We start from the raw sequence: 26,587 nt of genomic DNA on the forward strand, positions 1-26,587 counted from the left end.
TTGTGGAGGCAGGGGGTTGGCCAGGTTGAACCTTGTGAATTCCATGCTGGAGTTGTTGGTGAGTTGCCTGTGGAGGCAGGGGGTTGGCCAGGTTGAACCCTGTGAATTCCATGCTGGAGTTGCTGGTGAGTTGCCTGTGGAGGCAGGGGGTTGGCCAGGTTGAACCCTGTGAATTCCATGCTGGAGTTGTTGGTGAGTTTCCTGTGGAGGCAGGGGGTTGGCCAGGTTGAACCATGTGAATTCCATGCTGGAGTTGTTGGTGAGTTGCCTGTGGAGGCAGGGGGTTGGCCAGGTTGAACTCTGTGAATTCCATGCTGGAGTTGCTGGTGAGTTTCCTGTGGAGGCAGGGGGTTGGCCAGGTTGAACCCTGTGAATTCCATGCTGGAGTTGCTGGTGAGTTGCTTGTGGAGGCAGGGGGTTGGCCAGGTTGAACCCTGTGAATTCCATGCTGGAGTTGTTGGTGAGTTGCCTGTGGAGGCAGGGGGTTGGCCAGGTTGAACCCTGTGAATTCCATGCTGGAGTTGCTGGTGAGTTGCCTGTGGAGGCAGGGGGTTGGCCAGGTTGAACCCTGTGAATTCCATGCTGGAGTTGTTGGTGAGTTGCCTGTGGAGGCAGGGGGTTGGCCAGGTTGAACCCTGTGAATTCCATGCTGGAGTTGCTGGTGAGTTGCCTGTGGAGGCAGGGGGTTGGCCAGGTTGAACCCTGTGAATTCCATGCTGGAGTTGTTGGTGAGTTGCCTGTGGAGGCAGGGGGTTGGCCAGGTTGAACTCTGTGAATTCCATGCTGGAGTTGCTGGTGAGTTTCCTGTGGAGGCAGGGGGTTGTCCAGGTTGAACCCTGTGAATTCCATGATAAAGTTGCTGGTGAGTTGCCTGTGGAGGCAGGGGGTTGGCCAGGTTGAACCCTGTGAATTCCATGCTGGAGTTGCTGGTGAGTTGCCTGTGGAGGCAGGGGGTTGGCCAGGTTAAACCCTGTAAATTCCATGCTGAAGTAGCTGGTGAGTTTCCTGTGGAGGCAGGGGGTTGGTCAGGTTGAACCCTGTGAATTCCATGATGAAGTTGCTGGTGAGTTGCCTGTGGAGGCAGGGGGTTGGCTAGGTTGAACCCTGTGTCTGTTTTAATCCTCTGCTCATTCAACAGAAGCATTAGATTTTCTGCTCCGCTGAATAAGGTTATCTGTAAATCTACATGAAGAAACAGAACGGTTTTGTGGAGGAAGATGCATTGATGAGTCCGTGTTAAGCCTCTAACTCATCGGCAGCTCATTCTGCAGCTTCACACATAACGGTTATGAAGATGAAGTTATTTGAGAAATCAGAAAGAAGCCAGCCCAGCACCCTTAATTGACAGTGTTATGGCAGGTGTTTTATAATTTGTGCCCATCATTAAATGTATCGTCAGGAATTCATATTCAGTCATCATATTTTACAACCCAGAAGAATAACAGAGCATATACAAGGTCAATTAATTAGGTAACTGTAAATAAACCGTGCTCAGCTCCTGCGTCTTCAGCATTGCCACTGAATGGACATACAACGGCCTCATTCAGATGGGGAATGCTGGATGCTGGAATCTTTCTTTTGGAAGCCTGCCATGGAAAGGAAAGATAAATGCAGCTGCGAGAAAAACAATCAATGAAGTGCTGAGAATCCCATTACTAGAACTGCACAGGAATGTGCGCTTACACATAACTGAGCAGCTGAGCCACGGAGCAACAGGATTAATGCCTTACTGTAGTCCTGTGGATGTTCCCTTATATAACATTGCCACAGTGCATTTGCACAGTCATGAGCAGCTGAGCCACGCTTATACTCAGAGTTTACCATGCATCCTAGGCTCTACAATTCTTCCCTATGCTTTGCCAGGGTTTCACTATGCTTTATTACACTTTGCCATGCTTTTACTATGGGAAACTTTCTCATAAGGGTGCTGTTGTATACACTAACCCCCAAGAGCTGGACACTGTTGTAACTGATAAATACATAAATAAGTTTGTTTTGAGAACTTCCCAGTATTAAAAAAAGAAATCAACAACAGTCAGATTCACCTTAAACAGCTGTGCAAAAAACACCCCGTCAGACTCATTGCATTTGGTTAGCAGCAGCAATTAACTCAGCTAGCCCATCTCAACACAATTGTCAGCAGGAGAGCTCACACTGGTTTCGAACTTTGCTGGCTTCAGACTTTTTAAAAAATAGGTTTCAACGATTTAAATTGAAAAATGCAAACAGCATAAGAATGGGAGACTATAATTGGGAGAACATGATTGAATGTTGTATCAGCCTTTAACTGGATTTTCACTTGTGTTTGTTTGCTTGCGGAAGGTCTAAGCAGCCCAGTCCCTTCTGCGAGTCCTCTCATCATTCACTCACACTTGTGACACTTGCAGGCTATTACACTGTCCTTCACTCAGGGGGGTCCAGAGAGGTGCCGTTAAATATTCTCTCAGCATCACGATTTCACAGCTCACCACTTCAGGCAGCCAGGCTATTGAGAAGGTGTAAATATCAATTTGGAATTACAGGCAAAGATCATTAAACTACCTAATGCATTTACATCAGACAGAATAAAATGTACACATGCAAAATGAAAAAATGTCACTCAGCAAGATGTCACACAAACATTTACATGCACGTATGTATACATAGGTAGATAGATAGATTGATCGACAGATAGAAAATAAACATAACATGAATTACCTACATTTGTAGTTTCAGAAGAAGTAAAATGAGATCATGTACAATGTAGAAGGATAAAGGAATGTAAATGGATAAATACTCAATACTGCCATGCATGCAGGTTCAAATAGAAAGGAACCATAGATCATTACATCATTGATATTGGGAGGCTGGCTCTTTTGAGCAAAAAATAAAGAAGAAATGTGTAGCACCTACATCAGGCTGCCTTGGTGCTCTGTCATACAGCACTAACCCTTGTTTAAAGACAAGGACACATTGTGTGCCTCTCTTCTTATTTAATGCAAATGATACCTTGCTTATCTCTATTGTTAAAATAAAAGTGTAGTGGTTTGAATCCAGGACAAGCAGAGTTCTTCAGGAGCAATAGGCTGTATTAGGGACTGAATCCAGTCGGGTTAGTTCTGAAGCCAGTGCAGGCTCCCAGTCAGCAGTCGGGTTAGTTCTGAAGCCAGTGCAGGCTCCCAGTCAGCAGTCGGGTTAGTTCTGAAGCCAGTGCAGGCTCCCAGTCAGCAGTCGGGTTAGTTCTGAAGCCAGTGCAGGCTCCCAGTCAGCAGTCGGGTTAGTTCTGAAGCCAGTGCAGGCTCCCAGTCAGCAGTCGGGTTAGTTCTGAAGCCAGTGCTGGCTCCCAGTCAGCAGTCGGGTTAGTTCTGAAGCCAGTGCTGGCTCCCAGTCAGCAGTCTGGTTAGTTCTGAAGCCAGTGCAGGCTCCCAGTCAGCAGTCGGGTTAGTTCTGAAGCCAGTGCTGGCTCCCAGTCAGCAGTCTGGTTAGTTCTGAAGCCAGTGCTGGCTCCCAGTCAGCAGTCGGGTTAGTTCTGAAGCCAGTGCTGGCTCCCAGTCAGCAGTCGGGTTAGTTCTGAAGCCAGTGCAGGCTCCCAGTCAGCAGTCGGGTTAGTTCTGAAGCCAGTGCAGGCTCCCAGTCAGCAGTCGGGTTAGTTCTGAAGCCAGTGCAGGCTCCCAGTCAGCAGTCTGGTCAGTTCTGAAGCCAGTGCAGGCTCCCAGTCAGCAGTCGGGTTAGTTCTGAAGCCAGTGCAGGCTCCCAGTCAGCAGTCGGGTTAGTTCTGAAGCCAGTGCAGGCTCCCAGTCAGCAGTCGGGTTAGTTCTGAAGCCAGTGCAGGCTCCCAGTCAGCAGTCGGGTTAGTTCTGAGGCTGTGCAATGGGGACCAGAGGAGATTGGGTTTACTCACGGCTGGTTGTCTTTGGGGACTGACCTGGGGATGGTTCAGAATTATATTAGGTGCAGAGTGGATTTTTGAAAGTGCAGTGCAGTTTCACGTACAGCTGCTTTGACAGTGCTAATGCTGCCTCAGTCATACCTAGCTGCCTCTTCACTGTGAAGCCTGGTATCCACAGCGAGGTTAACGTATGACCCCTCATATTTATTTTCCAATGGTGTCTATCCGTGGTAGTCTTAGCATCCTTAGTTGACTTGATTCTTAACAGTCAGATAAAACAGTATGTAAAGTTTAGTACTGCGTGTGCCCAGCTTTAATATTTAGCTACAACGTTTTGGCTTCCTCCTTCTTCTGCTGTAGCAACTTTCAAACTTTCAAACTCTAACAACATCAGTGTACCTAACTGTATCTGCCAGGCTATCTGAAGAAGGCAGAAACTGAAACGTTGTAGTCAATTCTCTTTATTTCTAGTGATTGATGAGTATCCTGTTGGATCCTGATTCTCCGTGGATATAGAGCCGTATTTATATACATATGCCCATTCATATACTGTATATATGTGTATAAATAGAGATGCTGCCAAGAGGTTATGCACTCTAGTATGCTACACTTCAATTTTTTTGTGCTGTATGAACTGTTTTTATTGACTATGTCAGCCTCTGTGAGCTGCAAGAATCAATACGCTAGTAAATCATTTGTGCTGTTGTTAAGTGTGCAGCAGAATACAGAGTCTTACTTTGTAAATGATGAAATGGGAAAATCCCCATTCCCTGATTCTGTTTACAGCTGCAGCTCCAGTTCATCTGAGCCAGTGCCGTGGTTAAAGGGCTACTTTAATAATGTGATTGATCCCTTGTTTATTATCCATGTGGGTGCGTTCTCTATCGCTCTCTAGTATTGCTTCTGCTTTGATCATTATTTACCAGGCTTACTAAACTAACCTCTTTTTTCAACCAATACAAAAACACTCATAAACAGTGAATTTCTGAAGTTAGGTGATTAAAGAAATGACCCCTGGGAGTGTGCAGCTGTAATGTCTCTCTGCTCGTGTCTCTTAAACCAACACGGATGAGTGGAAAGATAGTCTACAGTATATCACTGACCTCGCCTGTGGCTTTTTCAATGCCTTTAATTCCAGGAACTTGTTTCAACCATGCCTTTAACAATTCAATTCCGCAGTCCAGAGCATTATCCACTATCATTGTTCGTTTAAAGCAATTAAGTTGAATTCCAAAAGAACGTTACTGTCACCACCCCTTTGAAGTCTTTCCTAGTATTGGAAGTGTTTGTTTATTGTGCACAAGGATATTCTGCATTTAATCCAGGTTGGTCTGATCTCTGCCAGCATTAACCAGGAGCAACCAGAGATTCCAGAAGCCCTATTTAAATGTAATTCTTTATTATTTATCCACGATTGCTACAAACACCTTATACCATAGTGGGATAATCCTGGAGGCGAAGGAGTTAAGCAGTTTTATTTTTTTCTAAGTCAAACCGAAACTATTGTTGACAGTCTTGTACTTTTGGAAATCGTACCAGCCAGCCATAGCGGTTCATCTTTTAAAACCTCCCCTTTACTGCATGTTCATCCTGCTGTGAAGCTTACCGTGAGTTGTGTCAACATAATTAGGTATAGCCGCAGCATTTCCTATGAAAGCTTTTGTATGGAGGATGAGTTCTGTGCAACATGACTTGATATTCTTTAGTGGCTTGTCATCACAGAGCTTCTTGCATATTATTGCAAGCCTGACAGCCTGAGTCGTACCTTCCTAAAGCTACAGTAGTATTCCAACAGTCACTGGAATCGCATCACAGCCTGAACTTGCTGGGCTCTGAACTAATGAATAAGCAGCTCCACTGTATTGAGAAAAGCGAGACCCTGGAGGAACTTGATAACCACAAATCTTTAATTACCAAATTCATCACATTTTCTGCAAACTGAAATGTTCGTGATTTATCAAGTTTTTGCATATTCCAGAAAAAAAGGTTTTCATGGTAAAAATAAATAATAACATCTCAGATTGTTGAGATATCATGTTTTTCCGGACTCACCTCACACATATTAGTCTCATGAGGGATTTCAGTTCATGTTTTCCTGTATTCTCAATACTGGAGACTACCGAAAGTTATTTTTTTACAAGTTTTCGTTCATTCTTTCTAATTTGCTTTTATTTATACATTTTTGGGCTACATACTTAAAGCCATTTACCCCAAATCATCATTAGCACATAGTTTTTGGGGGTTTTTTTACAGAAAGAAACAAAAGCACCCTATTAAACAACCAAACCAGAAATAAACATCCACAGTCTTAATTGAGGGACTTGAGTTCACAATCGTAATTGCTGTTTTTTCCCTTTCAGGAACAACTTGAGCTAATGACGATTTGGAGTGAATAACTTTGAGAATCTAACCATTTTTTGTACCTCACCGTGGCTTTTAAATTCAAGACTGGCACAAACATTCAGGACTGGCACAAACATTCAGGACTGGCACAAACATTCAGGACTGGCACAAACATGTACAGCTCCGGCAAAACGTTTTGCATCACCTAGAATTTTAGGATTGAGACATACATAAGAAAAAAGAAAAAACATATCAACATAATTTTGATATTTTGTTTAACATCATGTAATTAAAGAAACTTATATTGTAAAAGTCTACCTGAAGCCATAACAGTAGTACATTATTTCATGTTAGATTTTGAAATGTCACATTTTTTAATTGTTGATAGTTTTTCATTAAGTAAATGGAAAACAACAAAGCGCTATGTAATTCAGTATGTTAACATAACATTTTTCAGCAAGTTTCATTCTACTGTATGAAGGAAATTTAATTAAATCTATAGGGTGATGTGACACTGTTGGCCTTAGTTGTACACCCTGGCTAGTCAGTGGCTCCTCAGCCCTGCTCGCGTCTGTGGTCCTTGGAGAAGGTTACAGTACGTTGATAGGGCAGTGTGTGGAAGCTTACCATACCGATGTGGGGCAGTTCCTAGTCTGTGCAAGAACAGAGGGTGTCAGTCTCCAGAGCTCTAACTCTGGCACCTCTCATGAGCAGGGAATTCGTCTCACGGATTTCCAAGGAATCTGGCTGTCGTGTACCGAGTCCTTTCAGCTCTCCCAGAGCCCCATTGTCCTGCTGATGAAACGATCTGTGCGGAATGGATTTTAATGTGCAGCAAAACTTTGTGCATCAAGTGTAACATTTTTATTGACCCAGCACACTTCACTGACTAGGTGGAATCGATCAGCACGTGATTAAATCGCCTGCCAAAAATAGGGTGAAAAACAAAACAGCAGCAAACTTAAGGGCTCTTTATCAGTACTAGTACTGCTTGATATTTTCATAGTGAACCAACTGCAGAAGCACTCACTTCTAGTGGGCTTAGGTTAGCTGTTTGGTCATTATTACTCCGATCTGATCCAAGTCTATCTGATAAATGGAATGGCAAGCAGAAATCGCAGGTTTTCAAGGTTTGCAATACTTGACAGTGACGTTCACCTGTGCAGAGATACCAAAACATTGAAATGAATGAGATAAAAAAAAAGTGAGATTTGTCATTTTCATTTACAGATGAGACTGCTAAGATTGATGCCATGAAAAATCCAACATTTTTGCACGATATATGTAAGCACTGAAATGTATCAGAAAAGGGTTAGGGTTCGGGATAGGGTTAGGGCTATGGTTATAACATGCAAAAACATTACACATTAAGTACACTGAGGCAAGGATGTTTAGCAGGGCCAGTGCACTGGGGAGCTTGTTGTGTTTCCGCCACATCTATCCATATGCAATATATCGCTGTTGTTCTCCAGGCAACTGACTAAAGCTTTAATAGTACCGGAGGCATACGAGCCATATTGTAAAAGGAACTCTGACCTTTGCAAACAGGAACACCCAGCTCTGCTCGCTCATTCCTCCTGAAGATGCCACTTTAACAGCTCGTAAAGTTTTACAGTGATGAATGTGCTGATCACGCCACAAAATGAGTCTGGCTGCATTGTTATACAAGGCAATAATTGGATGAACATTTGAGGATGTGTATCCTGCTGCTGGTCATTCCAGTGCAATCTGTATGAGAAATGAGGCTGCACAACCCAAACCTGCTTCGGGCCAAGAGAATTCTTTAAGCGTTTGCTTAAAACTAAAGCAGTTTCGGAATGGATTTCAGTTTTAGACAAAATAGTATAATTATCCTTGGTGTTTACTTACCCCTCTGTTCACTGTACTGCATCAGATAGCAGTTCAATTAATATATAACTCTGGGGTCATACTGTATGCTTTATTTATTTGTCTTCTGCTTGGAGCTACAGTCCAAAATCCAGTACTCTAAGGCACGAAGGAATCTTGTTGGCTGTCATTTTAAACTGCAGGAGGTTATATTGGGTGTCTTCAAGCTCTGTTATAGCTCAGGAATTAGAAAAAGGGAATTGCCATTCTTCTAAGTTACCTTTTTGTTATATTGGTTTTTACTTAATTTTCTTGGTCGTGGTGTATTTTAAAAGGCATTTTTTTTGTTTTTTAGCTGTGAATAACTAGCTTACTAACAGGTTAACAAATGTTGTTCATCACTTAATTAACTAAATGAAGTTCCCCTTAGAATAACGCATGGGCATCTTCCTAAATATACTGGGGAGCCATGCATTTAGTCACGGTGAAGGACACAAGGCTTCTCTGTTTTCCCAGTCCTCTTACTTGGAGGCATATGGTGCAAGTTTAACCCTTCTCCCTTTGCAATGTCACCAGCAGGCAGGGACTCGCAATGATTGCGTCTGACAACCTGCAATTCTGTTTTTAATTATCACTTTTGACAGCCCTGCTGAGAAGCATGCAATCACGTTTTTAATCGCTGCTAAATCGATTCTTATCTTCCATTCATGTCTTCCCTCTGCTGTTTGGTATTACAGGGGGGCAGGGTGCTGAGCGTACCTCTGGAACGGACACAGAAAGGTGGAATTATGGAAAGAAAAAAGAGAATCCAGAGAATCTCTGGTTCAGACATCTTGCATGCTTGTATTCCCTCTAACCAAACTCCAGTTGAGACAACATGCATTGATACACAAGCACCACACAACAAACAAACTCCCGTTGAGACAACATGCATTGATACACAAGCACCACACAACAAACAAACTCCCGTTGAGACAACATGCATTGATACACAAGCACCACACAACAAACAAACTCCTGTTGAGACAACATGCATTGATACACAAGCACCACACAACAAACAAACTCCCGTTGAGACAACATGCATTGATACACAAGCACCACACAACAAACAAACTCCTGTTGAGACAACATGCATTGATACACAAGCACCACACAACAAACAAACTCCCGTTGAGACAACATGCACTGATACACAAGCACCACACAACAAACAAACCCATTGAGACAACATGCATTGATACACAAGCACTGCACAACAAGCAAACTCACATGCCGGGAAGCTTTTTCAGGAGACAGCAGGATAGCCACATGGTTTGCAATGTTTTAAAGGGGATGTTTGCTCTTTGGACACTCTGTTTGTGATGCTCTTTGTGCGCCCCCTAATGGGCAGGCAATTCCAGCTCACCCACATCACTGCTGTTTAAACGAGGAACAGGATTTTTTTTTTTTTTAATGCTCAGTAAAATTGAAAACACACCATAAGATAAGCAGTAGTCTGTCAGCCAGCCCGTTCTCTGCTCTGATATTGATCATGAAGCTATATTTCACATCTGTGCTGTAAAGCAAAGTGATATTCCAGATCTCTACACTAAAGCCGTTATATTTCTAATCTCCCTTCTATTGCTTTTGGGTCCGTGGTCTTCGCTGGTAGGAGAACTCTGTTGTCTTCAAACAGAAAACTTTGGATTTAAGATTTGCAATAGGATTCAGTGCCTACCATCCTTATTCGTGTTCCCCTTGCTGGCCACGGTCAAGGCAGATGGTCTGAGGTGGTGACTACCAGGACTGGTACGATGCTCAATCAGATGTTGGCAGTCACGATGGCAGAAGCACGTTTCTCATGGTAACACGGAGAAGTGGTGCACTAGTCTTTCTGTGTCTATTGATCTGTTGCAGTATTTGGAGGGCAGTGTGTTCTACTCTGTAAAAGCAGCTCAATTACAACACTGGCAATGCAATCAATTTCCCAGTAGCGGACATATCTTGTGCCATAGTAGAAGCTTTTATGTGTGATATATGAATCAGATCAGATCCTATATTATAATAAATGATGGTATGAAAATGATCTGCGATGGTGAACTGCTTTGGGTAATTTATCCACTTATTTTATTCAGGATTTCGTATGAAATATCAAAGTGAGTTAAGACCGAACGCATGATGAGTCACCTTTGCTCCATTGTTTACCTGCGATACTGACCTCTGTTCGACCTCAGTTGATTAACAACCTATGTGATTATTGGACTTGCCCTTAGAATGACAAATTGTAAATCTCGCCCCACAATTAGTTTAGACCTGTCATGTTTCTGCAGTTCATTTCACAAACACATTTAAGATAATGGTTCTTACTGTTTGTGTCTTTGACCTCTGTGCTGCAACATATGTCATTCTCTTACTGAAATGTATGTATTAGTGCATATATTGTCTATTTATACATACATGCAGTACATGCAAACATGTACACATACATGCAAACATGTACACATACATGCATGCAAATGTATATTATAGAGTCAGACTGATTTTCCAAAAAAAGAAATATTCTTCAACACTGGGTTTCCTAAATAATATTGAACTCTGTGCTCATGCCAGAGCTTGGAAATGTCAATTAACTGTTAAATCACCTGACAAAAAAAATCTGTAAATGGCAATGAAAAGATCGTGACAAACCAGTAGAAAGAATGTATTGATTTTTTAGTGTGGGCTCTAAACTAATAATGAAGCATTACAAGATAAATAGAACAGAAATGTTCTTTGGTACACTTGCTGTGTTCAATATATACACAAAGACTCAGAGTGCAATGTTGTGGCTCCAATGGGGTGTGATGGCTTGGGTCTAGTTGGTCTAATTGATCTGTGTTTGATGAAGCAGCAGCTGAATTACAGATTTTGTCAGCAAAAAAAGAAAAAAAAAAAAAAAAAAGCCTCACTGGGAAAAACCGGCTCGGAAAATGGGATCAATATCATTGCACTCATTGCCAATGTACTAGATCTTTAAAATGCGTAAACATTTATTGACACATATACAGTGTGCTCATTTACATTCTCACAATGCCTTTGTTTGTTCATTTTTGTGACATATCAAAATATGGAAATGTTACCTTAGGTTAAGGCTCCATTCTGGCAGTAACTTACACCATTAGAGATACCATTCTGCTACCATTTTATCTCAGTACAATGAAATCGCCTTTGCAGCGTGAAGGTCGCTACACTGAGGGTGCTTTTCTATGGTTAAAATCACACTCGCAGTGCAAAGTACAGTACCAACTAAAAGAGCTGACTTCTGAACCCAGGATTCCAGGGAGTGTGCTGCAAGGTTTGTGCTCACTACCCTACCCTGCCTTTGGCTCTTAAAGGACAGAACTGCAACACTTCCAGCCCATCTCCACGGCCCCTTTAAATCCGAAGGGCTGCTTTCATCTTTGCCGTGATAACCCTAACCGTGTATCGATCCCTTTCTGTAATTTGCAGCAGCTTGCTGAAACCTCATTCTGGCTGCCGGTGTGATGCCCAGCACCAACACACTCGCCGCTGGCACCTCGTCTGTAAATGAATTAGCTGTAGGCATCCTAAAAGGATGATGCTGTTTCTCATATTGTCATCCTTTCAAGATGATTCATAATATTGCCATTGAGTATGTAACCTTTTCTTTGTGGTTTGCAGCCCCAGCCCATCCAAACCTAAGTGCATATATTAGTCTTCACAAGCAATGAATTGTGGAGTGCTCAGTACGAAATGCACTGATGAAGATGTCACCAGAGTCTTATTGGACTGATGGGCATAGCAGTGGTTCCGTAGAATAAATATCCTTATGAAGGGTCTTCTGGGGTCACTTGTCCAGCTTAGTAACGGTCCCTCTTTATCACAGTGCATTTTCAAATTAAGTGGTTTATTGCATAATGCAAAGGTACAAACATTCAAACATTTTCAGGGTCAGGGCTACTTTCCTGGCACATGCCCACTGTCTCCCAAGGGCAACAGTGATATAGACATACAGTTGAGTAACTCTGAAAGGGGTAGCAGCAGTACACAACAGGGCTCTTTACAGATCCCCCCTCACTTTAGAAAAGGGACTGTACAGTACAATACAACCATATCTGCAATATATATATAGGGTTTGTTACGCATATGAAACCAAAGGTTTGACTGTATTGCGGTTTCCTCTACAGAACTCTTGTGATGACGTTTTGTCATAGAAGACTCATGGAATACTCTTGCTCGTCTCCGGTCAACAGTTCCCTGGGCTTTATGTGTGAACAGCTGCCTGAAACACATCTTCGATAGAATCCAGGAACCGTTTGAAAATGTCAGTGACACCCATGATAATTTCAGCACGTTTCGCATGACCTCCCTGTCTGGGTTTCAAAATGATTATGGATTTAAAAATAAAAAAAAATATCCTGTGGCTGTTTGTAAAACATCACATTTATCCACTTGTGAAATTACCTAGGCCCTGTTATACATGAATGGGTTGCAAGTATTAGCCTTGACTGTGTGCAGCATCCGTAAACAGGTATGTAGCTATAATATCATCTTTTAAAAATGGGTATGTAAACAGTGAGATGGATTTTCAGCTTAATGCTCCAACCGGGTATGATACACTGTAGCCTCCTTTCTGTATCCCTGTGTTGTAAAACTGGTTGGGAGGGTAGTGTAACAAACCCCTTTGCATATTGATTTTAACCCTGTACGCTACAATGCATGCTTATTTTCCTCTTGCTGGACCTCAAGGAGACCCTTACAGTACATTTACTTGCAATATTTTATGAAGAGAAATGGTGGAATGCCTGCAGCTTAGTGGACCCAGCATGCCTGTGAGGGTGGCTGGTAGCACGGTTCTATAAGGTGCATACAGAGAAGTATTTGTATATCTCTCTATCAGGGGAAAACTCCTGAACCTTCAACAATGAATGGTGTAATACTAAATATATTGATATCTACAATCAGTAATACTAAATATATTGATATCTACAATCAGTAATACTAAATATATTGCTATCACAATCAGTAATACTAAATATATTGCTCTCACAATCAGTAATACTAAATATATTGATATCACAATCAGTAATACTAAATATATTGTTCTCACAATCAGTAATACCAAATATATTGATATCTGCAATCTGTAATAATAAATATATTGATATCTACAATCTGTAATACTAAATATATTGATATCTACACTCTGTAATACTAAATATATTGATATCTACAATCTGTAATACTAAATATATTGATATCACAATCAGTAATACTAAATATATTGATATCTACAATCAGTAATACTAAATATATTGATATCACAATCAGTAATACTAAATATATTGATATCACAATCAGTAATACTAAATATATTGATATCACAGTCTAGGTTTTCTTATAACTTCAGCATTTCCAGTTTACATTTGTTTTGTTTTTTTACATTCAAAGTCCCTACAAACCCTACCCTGCTGTTAATATGGCGGGTCTGTTCAGGGGCTGAGAAATGCACGCCCACGTTACAGAAAATCGTTAGGGAAGCACCTGAGGGTGCAGGGCTAATGATATGCGTGTGCCAAATGCAAATTAATAGGTGTAGAAATCACTTAGAAACCTTCCATGACTCTTTAGTGTATACAGCAGTAAGTATCAGTGGGTACAGTTTGTCACAAAAAACGGCAGTGCCTTGCTTCAAGCATGGCAAATTATAGCAATGCATAAACAAAGACGAGCATGGTACAGGTTGGAGAAGAATGCCATAGCATTTTAAAAGCAATAATGCATAGTGTAACCACGGAAACCCCAAAAATACTATTTACCATGGGACAGGATGCTTGGCAATGAGCGTGCTGCAGAGCGTACAGGCTAGCATCCTGAAGCCAGCCTTTGAGATACACTATGTATATAAGGCATGCCATTTCAGAGCACACAATCACACAAGCATCCATAGTGATTGTCCTAGAAATAAAAGTTCAGATGAAAAATGTGTTTTTTTTAAAGCTCTTCTATTATGACTGATATCCTTATAACACATCCTATGTTACAACACAGCATTGGAGTGAGCCAATTCACATTCCTGTTACTCATGGGCTACTCTGAATTTCATCCCATGTATATACATGATTTATTCCACAAACCAAATAAAGCGCTCACAATAAGTGATGACAACGCTGAGCCTGGCATGCGATTGCCCCTAGTGGCCCTCCCCCAGCGTCTGCTGTTGTTTCAATCCCTTTGCAGGGATTAAAAGAAGATTTCTAAAATGCAAGCTTATGAATTTCCCCATTTAGTGTATTGACTGATGTATTACTGCAGTGCAATTGATTGTGCCTCTTTTACTTCTCAACCAACTGGAACATTTGTCTCCTTGGAACTGGTTTCTCCAAAATAGCAGGATTCTCTCCAAACAGTAAGCCAGCTTTCGTGAACATGTTGATTTAGAAGTGCTACGAGCCTGAGAGTTAAACTTGGCTGGAAGACCGTGTGAAAAATTTATATTTACAAAGTTTGTTCAATTTTGTCATGGTGTGAAACAGCTGCTATAAACCTAACCCTAACTCTTTTCTGATACAATTGTGTACTTACATATATCATGCAAAAGATATACACAATAAGTACATTATAACAATGCATAATGACATTGTAATTCTGTGTAAATGCAACACCTAGTGTTTAATTTCACTGAGAGCCCAGTGCAGTGTATAAAAGAACACATTTCCAATCAGTGCACCTACTTTGCATCCTGGGTAGATAACTGAATTATTAATCAATACCTTAAGCAGTACTATGCTGGTGTATGAATATTTCATTAGGAGACCAATTACAACTCTGAAGTGTTTATGTGGCTATGTTAGAATTTATATTAACAATTCAACATTGCAACAAAATTGATGGAATGATACATTAATTCAGACTACCAAGTGGAACAACCATTGACTTTAGTTTCATCATCGTCTGTAACAGATTGTCAAGTGTGAAAACAATCCACGGTATTCAATGAATTGAATGTGACAATGTTTTTATGGATGTGAACTGGCATCTCATTGAAGATCATACAGGTACTGTGTAACATGCGTTCTAAGATTAGATCCAAGCTAATGTGATTAGAGGGAGAGAGACTCCAATGAAGAGCATCATCTGAGCCATCTCTGGATTTCCAACCTGAACTGAACTTTTCAAAGCTTTTGCAATTGGCTGAGACTGGGCTTGTACCTCGTGGTTCCTAAGAGAGTGTCTGAAGAAGTATTTAAAAAGGTATCTGAGTGGCTTGAACATGCACTTGATGCTTCCCATTACCTTGCTTCACCTGCTGGATGCTCTAAAGCAGAAGTGCATCACACCCTAGCCCCTTCTGAAAACTCAGAGATCCACATTTGACCAATGAGTTAAACGTTCGGTAACTGATGAAGGCCATGTGCAAACGCTCACGCTCCCAGAGCAAGCCTGTACCTCTACAATAGGGTCTGCCTTTTGGTACATGACTTGTCATTGGCCCCATTAATATGAAAAGCCTGATTTAAATCCCAATCTTTTTCTTATTTTGTGCTCAAAGTTTACTTACCGTCTCTGGTCGGAATAGGAAGTTTCGGAGTTCATTCCTGCGGGAAGCGTGATTTGAATTGGAAATGCAGTGTTTTATTAAATATTAATGTGATGCCTTTACACCAGCATCTATTCTCATAGTTTACTGACTGTCTTTCTTCATCGTTGTCTGTCTTCCTTTTATTTCCCATACCTCATAAAAAGTCTGATTTCCATATTCCTTTCTACTGTCTTTTGTAATTTCTAACAAAGCTGAATTTGCCTGTTTTGGACACCATACAACATCTCCACAAGATTTGTCTGTAACAGAATCAGCTTTACTCCTGTTTATTTTGTAGAATAATGGTTCCTACAAAACCTTTTTTGTTGCTATCCATATTTAATAAGGATGTGCTTGAGTGCTTTCATTGTTTAATGCACCCTCTGCAAAACCACTGCTCATTATTATCACTATTACATGAATTCTAAATTTGAATGCAGATAACTGTAGTCTGGTGGGTGAGAGCCGTGCCAGTGAGTTAGCATTCAGGAAGCTGCTTTTTTCTAAAGCAGGTCTTCGGTCTGGTGTCGAGAGAATGACATGCCTTTGAAGGCCAGGCCAACTGAACAAAGATGGTTTCCAGCTGTTTAATCCTCTTTTATTATTTACTTCTTAGCAGAATCTGCCATGTGTGAAGACCAACACCTTTCGAGTTTCCAAAAATGCCTGCTTAAATATTTTTTAATATGCAGGATCAACTTGGAAGCAGGCATGTGGTCAGGCATGCTGCTGTTCCATGCAGGTGAGCTCTTTTATATTCAGCAAGGCTGAATTAGAATCTGCTGGCAGATTGCCTCTCCCTATGGAGAGCATGGTATTCCCTGCAGGTAGACTGCCATGATAAGCTGGTGCCATCCAGCGCCCTGTAAATAAGCAGCAGCAAGCTGCAAGCAACCTTGGAACGATCTGTCTTAAGAAGCTCGATTGAACAGGCGAGAGCATCGATGCCCTGTATTTGCAATGTATCTTTCGCATGTTCCCTCAAAGGCTGGCATCTGTAAATAAGAGGCTGTAAATGAAATGTTTAACTGGATGTCTGACCGCCTCCTTCTGACTTGATGACCCTCCTATCCCACTGCGGTGAATCTGTCTGATTTTATGTTGATTAACGTTGTTGAAATGAAGTTTCGTGTATGTTTATATTGCAGTTCAGTTTAGGTTATTAGTTATTGGTATTTATTTGCAAAACATGTTCAGATATCCATCTTCCTTTCTGGTAGTTTATTGGCCTTTGTATTTGATTCTTTGTGTTTTTTGCTTGTCTTGCTGTATTGACACCAGCCTGCTAGCTTGGTTATTTGGTTGTAACATCGTTAATCTGCAGATATTATTTTTTTCTATAAAGAGCATGCTGATTTGTGTCTTTTTATGCACTTTAATGGTGTCTTCATTGATACAAACTCTAGCTGTGTACCTGGATAATCTTCTACTGCCATTGTCTAGCGCAGGGGTGGCCAACCCTGAGATTAGTCAGCCAGGGGTCCGGGTGGCACATGGCAGTAGTTGATTTCAACAGTAGGCAGGAGGCATCGTCTTTATATTCTGTGGAGCTGTTTTTGTCATTTTATTATTCAGGGTAATAGCTGTCCTGTTGTGCAACCACCTAATAGCTGTATTTACATGAAGGGGACAAGACCAGAATACCCTGAAGCTGCTGTTGAGATTCCTCACTGGACAGGAAGGCACATGCCTTAGAGACCGAGGCTGGGAATCCTTAGAGGTCTGTTCTTGAGCCAGACGTTTTTCCATCCAGTTTCAAACATATACATCTGAACTGGTTCTCTTATTAGAAAAAGTCACAAGCAAGAATAAGATAAGGAAAAAAAAATATGGTGTGTTTGAACATTATTTAACATACAGTGTGTGCTCACTCCCTTACTGACAACAATATTAATGCATGTGAATCAGCTCAGAGAGGCAACTCACAAGGTCACATTTATCATCTGACTGGTGAGGAGTAGAAATTCTGATACTCCATTGTTGGATTTGTAATGCGTTGCATATACACGTGCATGCATGCATACGTACATACATACAAACATAAATACATACATACATGCATGCATGATAAATACAAATACAGAGATGGAAAATCTGAATTGTCATGCGGTTCTGAAAGATGCCCATCTGTCATGGTTTAAGGTAATTTCAAGTTCACATCTGGTAACAAATCTGTTTTTCTCCTTTCCTAACCTCTGTAATATTGAAAACGAAGAGATTAACCAGCATCCAAGACAATTCTGGCACAGTTCATTGTTAAAGAGGTTTTATTTATCTGGGCATGAAAACAAATGAATAAAAACACCCTATTTATATTTATTAGGGAAGCTGCAAACATATAAAAAATGATTCCGCCGCAATGTTGGGCTCCTGCTCCCAAAGTGTGACTAGAAATGACATTGAATCTGTTTCACATGCCAGGGACAGTCTCCGCTTGCATGCAGCATCAGCCACTTCATTTCTGCTTGCTTTGGATTAATCTGAACTCTGATGAAAATCTTATCCTTTCGTGAACTACCTGCTTTTGATTTTGATAGGGAATGGCCAGGGTTTACAGAAAAAAACTGAAACGCAAGCAAACGAGCTCTGCCAGTGAGCTTTCCTGTAGTGCTCCTATTTAACTGGGAGATTTTGATTCCAGTGTAAGGCTACATTAGCATTCAAAGACAGCCGTGTAGTTACGCCGGCTCTTGTTCTGTTGACATGACTGGAGATTTCTAAAGCTGCGCATAATCCTTTCACTTGTATGATCCCATCTCATTTCAAGTATTTTATGCTTAAATAAAACCATCGACGGGGGCAGAGAATGAGGGCACACACAGATCAGTGATTAGGTTTCAAGCTGCTTTTACATTTTTGTGCGTGTGAATTATAATGACCTAAACTACCACTCCCCAGATTTTATCCTGGGTGTTTCCTAAGCAGAAATTGCCAAATGTTGGTGTAGTTTTGTGGAGCAAGCTGCAGTGCACTGTGGGCGTAATTGGATTCATTTCAGTGACCTAAACAGGATTCAAACCCAGACCTCCACTGGTAAGTGCATAGGGTTTGCAAATAGGAGAACCTGTGCTATGCTCCCATCTCTAATACAATGCAGTGGAATGCATTACTGAACAACATATCACTGCATGTTCAATTGTGACATTTTAAGCAAATAGTATATTGGAATTTAGCAAATACAACTGGATAGATAACATTGTGTACCTTTACTCAGATAAACAAGACTTTTATGTTAAAAGACTTCAAAAGTATTACTCTTTGAGTGAGTCATTTTAGTAAAAACACCTTTTCCCCATTTCTGGGCAGAACGCCAGTACTAGCTGTAATACATGGGTTGTTTAAGAGATGTTGTTAAATTAGTGTGATTTCCTGTGATCACTTTACAGATGGATTCTGCTAAGCCTGCGTTTCAATAGCAATCATAATGATAATGGAGTTTCACCATTAAGGTTTGCAGCCCTTCCAGTGTTATTTCTCTGTTTGGTTTTGAAGTTAATTCTGATGATGCTACAAATTTTGGCGATGTGTCCCGTGTGAGAGACTAAAGGTCACGCGAGGCTGCAATGAGCGGAGAGAGAGAGAGAGTTCGGTGTAAGTGGAGGTGCTGTGTTGCTCCGTTCCTCCTTTATGTTATCGATGTAGAGGCAGTTTGCCCAATGTCTATATGTGTATAGGATTGATACTGTTAAAGAAGTGAACCCAGCTGTGTTAACTCATGAGATATAATAAAACTGTTAAGCTGGATTACCTGAAACGCTGCATGTCTGTGTGTTTGTGGCCTCTCCTCGAACCTGCAACCAAACCTCCCGCTGATGGACGACCTCCAAGGACCTCTCGCAGCGACTCCCGAGCGCTGATTCATTACAAGCTACCAGCAACCAGACGAAGACCAGCATAGATACATCCTGCTGATGGAAGACCTCCAAGGACCTCTCGCAGCGACTCACGAGCACTGATTCATTACAAGCTACCAGCAACCAGACGAAGACCAGCATAGATACATCCTGCTGATGGAAGACCTCCAAGGACCTCTCGCAGCGACTCCCGAGCGCTGATTCATTACAAGCTACCAGCAACCAGACGAAGACCAGCATAGATACATCCTGCTGATGGAAGACCTCCAAGGACCTCTCGCAGCGACTCCCGAGCGCTGATTCATTACAAGCTACCAGCAACCAGACGAAGACCAGCATAGATACATCCTGCTGATGGAAGACCTCCAAGGACCTCTCGCAGCGAACTCACGAGCGCTGATTCATTACAAGCTACCAGCAACCAGACGAAGACCAGCATAGATACATCCTGCTGATGGAAGACCTCTAAGGACCCCTTTTCAGTCTTAACAAGAAAGCACCCGATTCAAAATATTGGAGGAGTTCAGTGTTCATTGGGGATGCAATTGGGAGCACGTTCTTTGTTTGAATTAGGCAGAAATGCATTCAGTTAGGATGTGTTATGAATTAGGCTGGAATGCATTATGTTAGGATGTGTTATGAATGAGGCTGAAATGCATTCAGTTAGGATGTGTTATGAATTAGGCTGGAATGCATTATGTTAGGATGTGTTGTGAATGAGGCTGGAATGCATTCAGTTAGGATGTGTTATGAATTAGGCTGGAATGCATTATGCTAGGATGTGTTATGAATTAGGCTGGAATGCATTCAGTTAGGATGTGTTATGAATTAGGCTGGAATGCATTATGTTAGGATGTGTTATGAATTAGGCTGGAATGCATTCAGTTAGGATGTGTTATGAATTAGGCTGGAATGCATTATGTTAGGATGTGTTGTGAATGAGGCTGGAATGCATTCTGTTAGGATGTGTTATGAATTAGGCTGGAATGCATTCAGTTAGGATGTGTTATGAATTAGGCTGGAATGCATTCTGTTAGGATGTGTTATGAATTAGGCTGGAATGCATTCTGTTAGGATGTGTTATGAATTAGGCTGGAATGCATTCTGTTAGGATGTGTTATGAATTAGGCTGGAATGCATTCTGTTAGGATGTGTTATGAATTAGGCTGGAATGCATTCTGTTAGGATGTGTTATGAATTAGGCTGGAATGCATTCTGTTAGGATGTGTTATGAATTAGGCTGGAATGCATTCTGTTAGGATGTGTTATGAATTAGGCTGGAATGCATTCTGTTAGGATGTGTTATGAATTAGGCTGGAATGCATTCTGTTAGGATGTGTTATGAATTAGGCTGGAATGCATTCTGTTAGGATGTGTTATGAATTAGGCTGGAATGCATTCTGTTAGGATGTGTTATGAATTAGGCTGGAATGCATTCTGTTAGGATGTGTTATGAATTAGGCTGGAATGCATTCTGTTAGGATGTGTTATGAATTAGGCTGGAATGCATTCTGTTAGGATGTGTTATGAATTAGGCTGGAATGCATTCTGTTAGGATGTGTTATGAATTAGGCTGGAATGCATTCTGTTAGGATGTGTTATGAATTAGGCTGGAATGCATTCAGTTAGGATGTGTTATGAATTAGGCTGGAATGCATTATGTTAGGATGTGTTATGAATTAGGCTGGAATGCATTCTGTTAGGATGTGTTATGAATTAGGCTGGAATGCATTCTGTTAGGATGTGTTATGAATTAGGCTGGAATGCATTCTGTTAGGATGTGTTATGAATTAGGCTGGAATGCATTATGTTAGGATGTGTTATGAATTAGGCTGGAATGCATTCTGTTAGGATGTGTTATGAATTAGGCTGGAATGCATTATGTTAGGATGTGTTATGAATTAGGCTGGAATGCATTATGTTAGGATGTGTTATGAATTAGGCTGGAATGCATTATGTTAGGATGTGTTATGAATTAGGCTGGAATGCATTATGTTAGGATGTGTTATGAATTAGGCTGGAATGCATTCAGTTAGGATGTGTTATGAATTAGGCTGGAATGCATTCAGTTAGGATGTGTTATGAATGAGGCTGGAATGCATTCAGTTAGGATGTGTTATGAATTAGGCTGGAATGCATTCTGCTAGGATGGGTAATAAGGCAACAAGGCAATAAATAGGTTATCAGCTGTGATTAATGTTGACTACCAGAAATTAGGCGGCATTTTAAAATGCAATTCCAGAGACACGCACACACACACACACAAAGTCTTCACAGAATTAGCTGCAGTGTAATGAAAGGTAATGGCTAATTTCACTCCGGTAATTTAATTGAGGCAACATAAATCAACGAAAAGGAGTGTGAAATCCTATCAGCGGCTGTAGCTGATCTCGCTGAGCCCATTTCATTGTTCTTATTTATTTATTTATTTATTTATTTATTATTCTCCGCAGCTAGTGGTAGCAGGCAGCGGAAATCCTTGGGTCCAGTACTGAATGATCTTCGCCTGGTTTGGCAACACTACTGTGCCTTCAAAACGGCTATAAGACTCGGCTCACAGGTGCTGAAACAGTGCCTAGAATTTCTAGCATATATTGTTAATGTAAATCTCATAATAAATTACATTTTAGCATAGCAAATAGTGACATTCAAAAATGTATAGGATTGTAAAGGTGTTGTCAATACTACAAATGCACAATATTTAAAACCCAAGACATTTTCAGTCCTTAGAATAGCCACCAACCACAATTACTGCCTTGCTTTCTTCATGTGGCTCTACAACTAGGCAGCTTCTTTCATTGCATATGCTTTATTACGTCTATCATTGTACTATTCAATACCCTGTTCTGCAAATTGCCACTTACTAAAAGCACAGTAACTTGGTAGCCGACAGCATGTGTATCATTTCATTGTAATAGCCTTGTTTTCATTGTTGCTGAGCAATCTCAGAATCTCACGATAGCCTTGTTTCTATTACCATTGCCTGCTTTCCCTGCATAATAACTGCTATTAAAGTTGTTAATTCCACTGGAAATCCTGAATACGTTACTTTAGAGTTACACATCTAATTACTTGTAATTGACAGCAAACTGAGATGCATTAACTGTGATTTTCACCCACGGATATTAGTCTGGTTGCTGAGATGTATTCAGCGTGTGGCATAATACATGTGGAACCCCAAGAGCCAATGAGAAGTCTCAGAGGGTGTAGAGTATTTCACCACTAGGTATACAGCACATGTAGTTTCACCAGCACATTCTCATTGCATGGGGGGCAGGGTATGAGTAATCTGACCTAAATTATTACTTTCATATCAATACAATTCCTCCCAAGGTCTAGATGAAACACTGTGGCACTGCAGCAGCTCAGCTCCCACCACTACAACCACTACTGCATCACTGCCCGAGTATTATTAACTTAACCTGCACTTTATTCTGAAGCAGTCCTCCTGAGTCTCCCACAGTCATTCCTTTCAATGAGAGCATGCTGTGCTTCCAGACTCCCATGAGAACACAGTGCAAACCTCTTATCAGAGAAGCTGTGCTTCCAGACTCCCACGAGAACACAGTGCAAACCTCTTATCAGGGCTGTGCTTCCAGACTCCCATGAGAACACAGTGCAAACCTCTTATCAGGGCTGTGCTTCCAGACTCCCATGAGAACACAGTGCAAACCTCTTATCAGAGAAGCTGTGCTTCCAGACTCCCACGAGAACACAGTGCAAACCTCTTATCAGAGAAGCTGTGCTTCCAGACACCCATGAGAACACAGTGCAAACCCCTTATCAGAGAAGCTGTGCTTCCAGACTCCCACGAGAACACAGTGCAAACCTCTTATCAGAGAAGCTGTGCTTCCAGACTCCCATGAGAACACAGTGCAAACCTCTTATCAGGGCTGTGCTTCCAGACTCCCACGAGAACACAGTGCAAACCTCTTGTCAGAGAAGCTGTGCTTCCAGACTCCCATGAGAACACAGTGCAAACCTCTTATCAGAGAAGCTGTGCTTCCAGACTCCCATGAGAACACAGTGCAAACCTCTTATCAGAGAAGCTGTGCTTCCAGACTCCCACGAGAACACAGTGCAAACCTCTTATCAGAGAAGCTGTGCTTCCAGACTCCCATGAGAACACAGTGCAAACCTCTTATCAGGGCTGTGCTTCCAAACTCCCACGAGAACACAGTGCAAACCTCTTATCAGAGAAGCTGTGCTTCCAGACTCCCATGAGAACACAGTGCAAACCTCTTATCAGAGAAGCTGTGCTTCCAGACTCCCATGAGAACACAGTGCAAACCTCTTATCAGGGCTGTGCTTCCAGACTCCCATGAGAACACAGTGCAAACCTCTTATCAGGGCTGTGCTTCCAGACTCCCATGAGAACACAGTGTAAACCTCTTATCAGAGAAGCTGTGCTTCCAGACTTCCACGAGAACACAGTGCAAACCTCTTATCAGGGCTGTGCTTCCAGACTCCCATGAGAACACAGTGCAAACCTCTTATTACAGAAGCTGTGCCAAACCCTTAGCAAGCGGTCCCATCAGCCAGGTTCCTGTCACTGCCTCAGCGCGTGGAATCCAAATCCAGGTCATGTGCCGCCAGCGGATTAAAACCCCCTCCGTTAGTGCCAGAAATAGACGGTTTATTGATGTTTTCAGCCTGATCAAATTCATTATCCCTCTGACACTCTGGATCATCAGAAGAGAGATTTATGCTATTTTTGAAGGCTTCAGAAACAAACGTATCTGCTTTTGCATGCTTATTATTATCACTGAATAAACCGTACAATTCAATAAGCTTAAAATGCATGTTTCTCTTCAGACTGATCTCTCGGGTTAATGGTACGGATCCCAGTTCCAAATTTCAAGGAGGAATTGGGTTCTTTTTTTACTGTTAAAATGCCTTGTGCTTCCTTTACTTCAACCATACTTACCTGCCTTTCTGTGCATTTCAAGTCCTCCACAGGTGAGGAAGATTGGTAAGAGGGTTGACTTGAGCTGCTAAACAGCTCTGCTATCCCTGAGGGCTGCCTGCAGGGGTCCTTTCTGTGTGGTTTACAGGAACACAGTCCCATAGCACAGTGAGCACAAGGAGACAGCTGGCATTCAGTGAGCAATAGCGAAGGTTACACTTGCTTGATGTTATTGGATTTGTGTGCAGCCTTAAGGGTAGAACGTGGACAGCTGCCTTGCCTTACAGTACTATTATCCCACAAACATATCGATCCGTGGGAACAGAAAAATTTCTCAGTTTTCTGTTATGTATCAAGAAGTCGTTTGAAATCTTTGATACCAGAGCTCCTTGTTCTTAAAAATATCTGCAGCATCAAGAGGAAGACTTAGCTGTCACTTGCATTCGCGTGACAGGGCGTCTTGGGGGCTGGTTTGTTGAGGTGTCACTCAGACATGCAGAGTTTGGTGAATGTTAGTTCCCAGCACAGCCACTCTCAGTGTTATTAGTGGGGTTAATGAAATGATTTCTGACATTCCTGTTGTGCATTTCCATACCGTATACTGCAGGTTTGCAGTTTTAAAAAAAAAAATACAATCATGTGTTTCACGCAAACAGTTTGGATATCATTATTCACACTGACAACACTGCACTCACATAGCAGAGCAGAAGTGCTCCACAGGCAGGGCAATACCACACTTTAATGTAGTTTACAAAGCTCCTTGTTATTTATTTTTCTCCTCTGTCTTTTAACCAAGGAGAGAGGCCTAAATTACAAAAGTATTTCAGATTTATTTTGCAAGTCACACATTTTAGTGGTCAAGTGAAATCTATTTGCAAAATATCGTGTTGACTTTTATTAGGAAGATGCCAGTTGAAAATGACTGGCAAACAGTCTCGGGGCTCTGCTTGCTGGCCTTGGCTGCTGCCTGCCGGTGCTGCTCTGTTATCAGATTCACAGGCGCCTCTTCATGGAAAGCCAAGGATTCACTTTCCCTGAACTCATGGTGTGATAAAGCAAAGGGAGAGCACAGTGCTTGATAAAATATTCACTGCAGCTGGTAGAGGAAAAAAAAAACATTCCATAAATAAAAAACGGAATTCCACAGAGGTGAAACAGGGTCGTTTTTCATCACAGTCATCAGGAGGAAGAATATCCCTTTTGTTTTCCATGCTGGGTTATAGAAACATGTTCAGTAGAGCTGCCTCTGGTTGTATTAGTTTTATTTATTGCTGCAAAGGCTCATAAAAAATGATTCTGCTGAAAGAAGTGCACCTACACTGGCTTATTAAAATCCTTGTGGAAATGAAAGAGGTATAGTGTGGAATCGCTGTTCACCATCTCACGCCACTCCTAAAATATTATCCCACGAACATCTGTGAAAAAGATTCTTCCATGTAAGAAGCAATAGGGCAGGTGGTGTACACAGAAAAACAGGCTAACCGACCTAATGCAGTGTGATTTCAGTGTTGAAGATGATGCCCTTTTACACCCTTTTTCCTGTTATTTCTTTTTTTTCCCCCAAAAAAGGTACGAGACACAAAATCCACGGGGAGCTGGGATGTTTTGTGTTCAACTTTATTCAAAACCATGGGCCGTTACAGATTCTCTGCACCACCCAAAATTGGTTCTGAATACAATGCTGTCCTCAGGGGTGTGTGCCTGCCCCAGTCTCAGAAAGTGGATGACAGTCCATAGAAGGCATCAGTGCCACAATATAAACAGGTTTATAAAGAGAAACAGGGAAATCAACACATAATGAGCAAGCTTTTGTCCTTAAAGGACGTTTCCGATCTAAAACGACACTTGTTGTTGTTAGTAAATAAATAAATAAAGAAGGGTCGAGCCAAACAAGATCCCCCCTGATTTCTTATGTTAAAAGCCCTGTCTCTAAGCAGATGAGCCTTCTCTTTTTAAATAGCTCCTGGCCACTTTAATTAACACAGTGATAGGGAATGGGTTTAGCCTGATCTACTGCATTAGGATGTCATATCTTGTGTTAGATGGGGCCTGGAATATATAACAGAATATAAACATAATCTTTCTTCATCTAAGGATTCAACATAATACTGCAAGTGCGGCCGTGCTCACAGTAATACTTGAGATGCCTCGACAAGTAATCTTCATCCAATCAAGTCAGAACCGATTCGTTATTCAGAGTGTGCCTGACAGTGTTGATTCCTTTC

General features: G+C 41.5%; 1 protein-coding gene across 1 annotated transcript in view; it reads left to right on the forward strand.

Moving 5' to 3' along the window:
- LOC121330309 (MAM domain-containing glycosylphosphatidylinositol anchor protein 2-like) overlaps positions 1-26,587 on the forward strand; it is a 164,443-nt gene that overhangs the window by 22,751 nt on the left and 115,105 nt on the right. The window lies entirely within an intron of this gene.

Source organism: Polyodon spathula, chromosome 17 (genome assembly GCF_017654505.1).
Source record: "Polyodon spathula isolate WHYD16114869_AA chromosome 17, ASM1765450v1, whole genome shotgun sequence".
NCBI lineage: Eukaryota > Metazoa > Chordata > Actinopteri > Acipenseriformes > Polyodontidae > Polyodon > Polyodon spathula.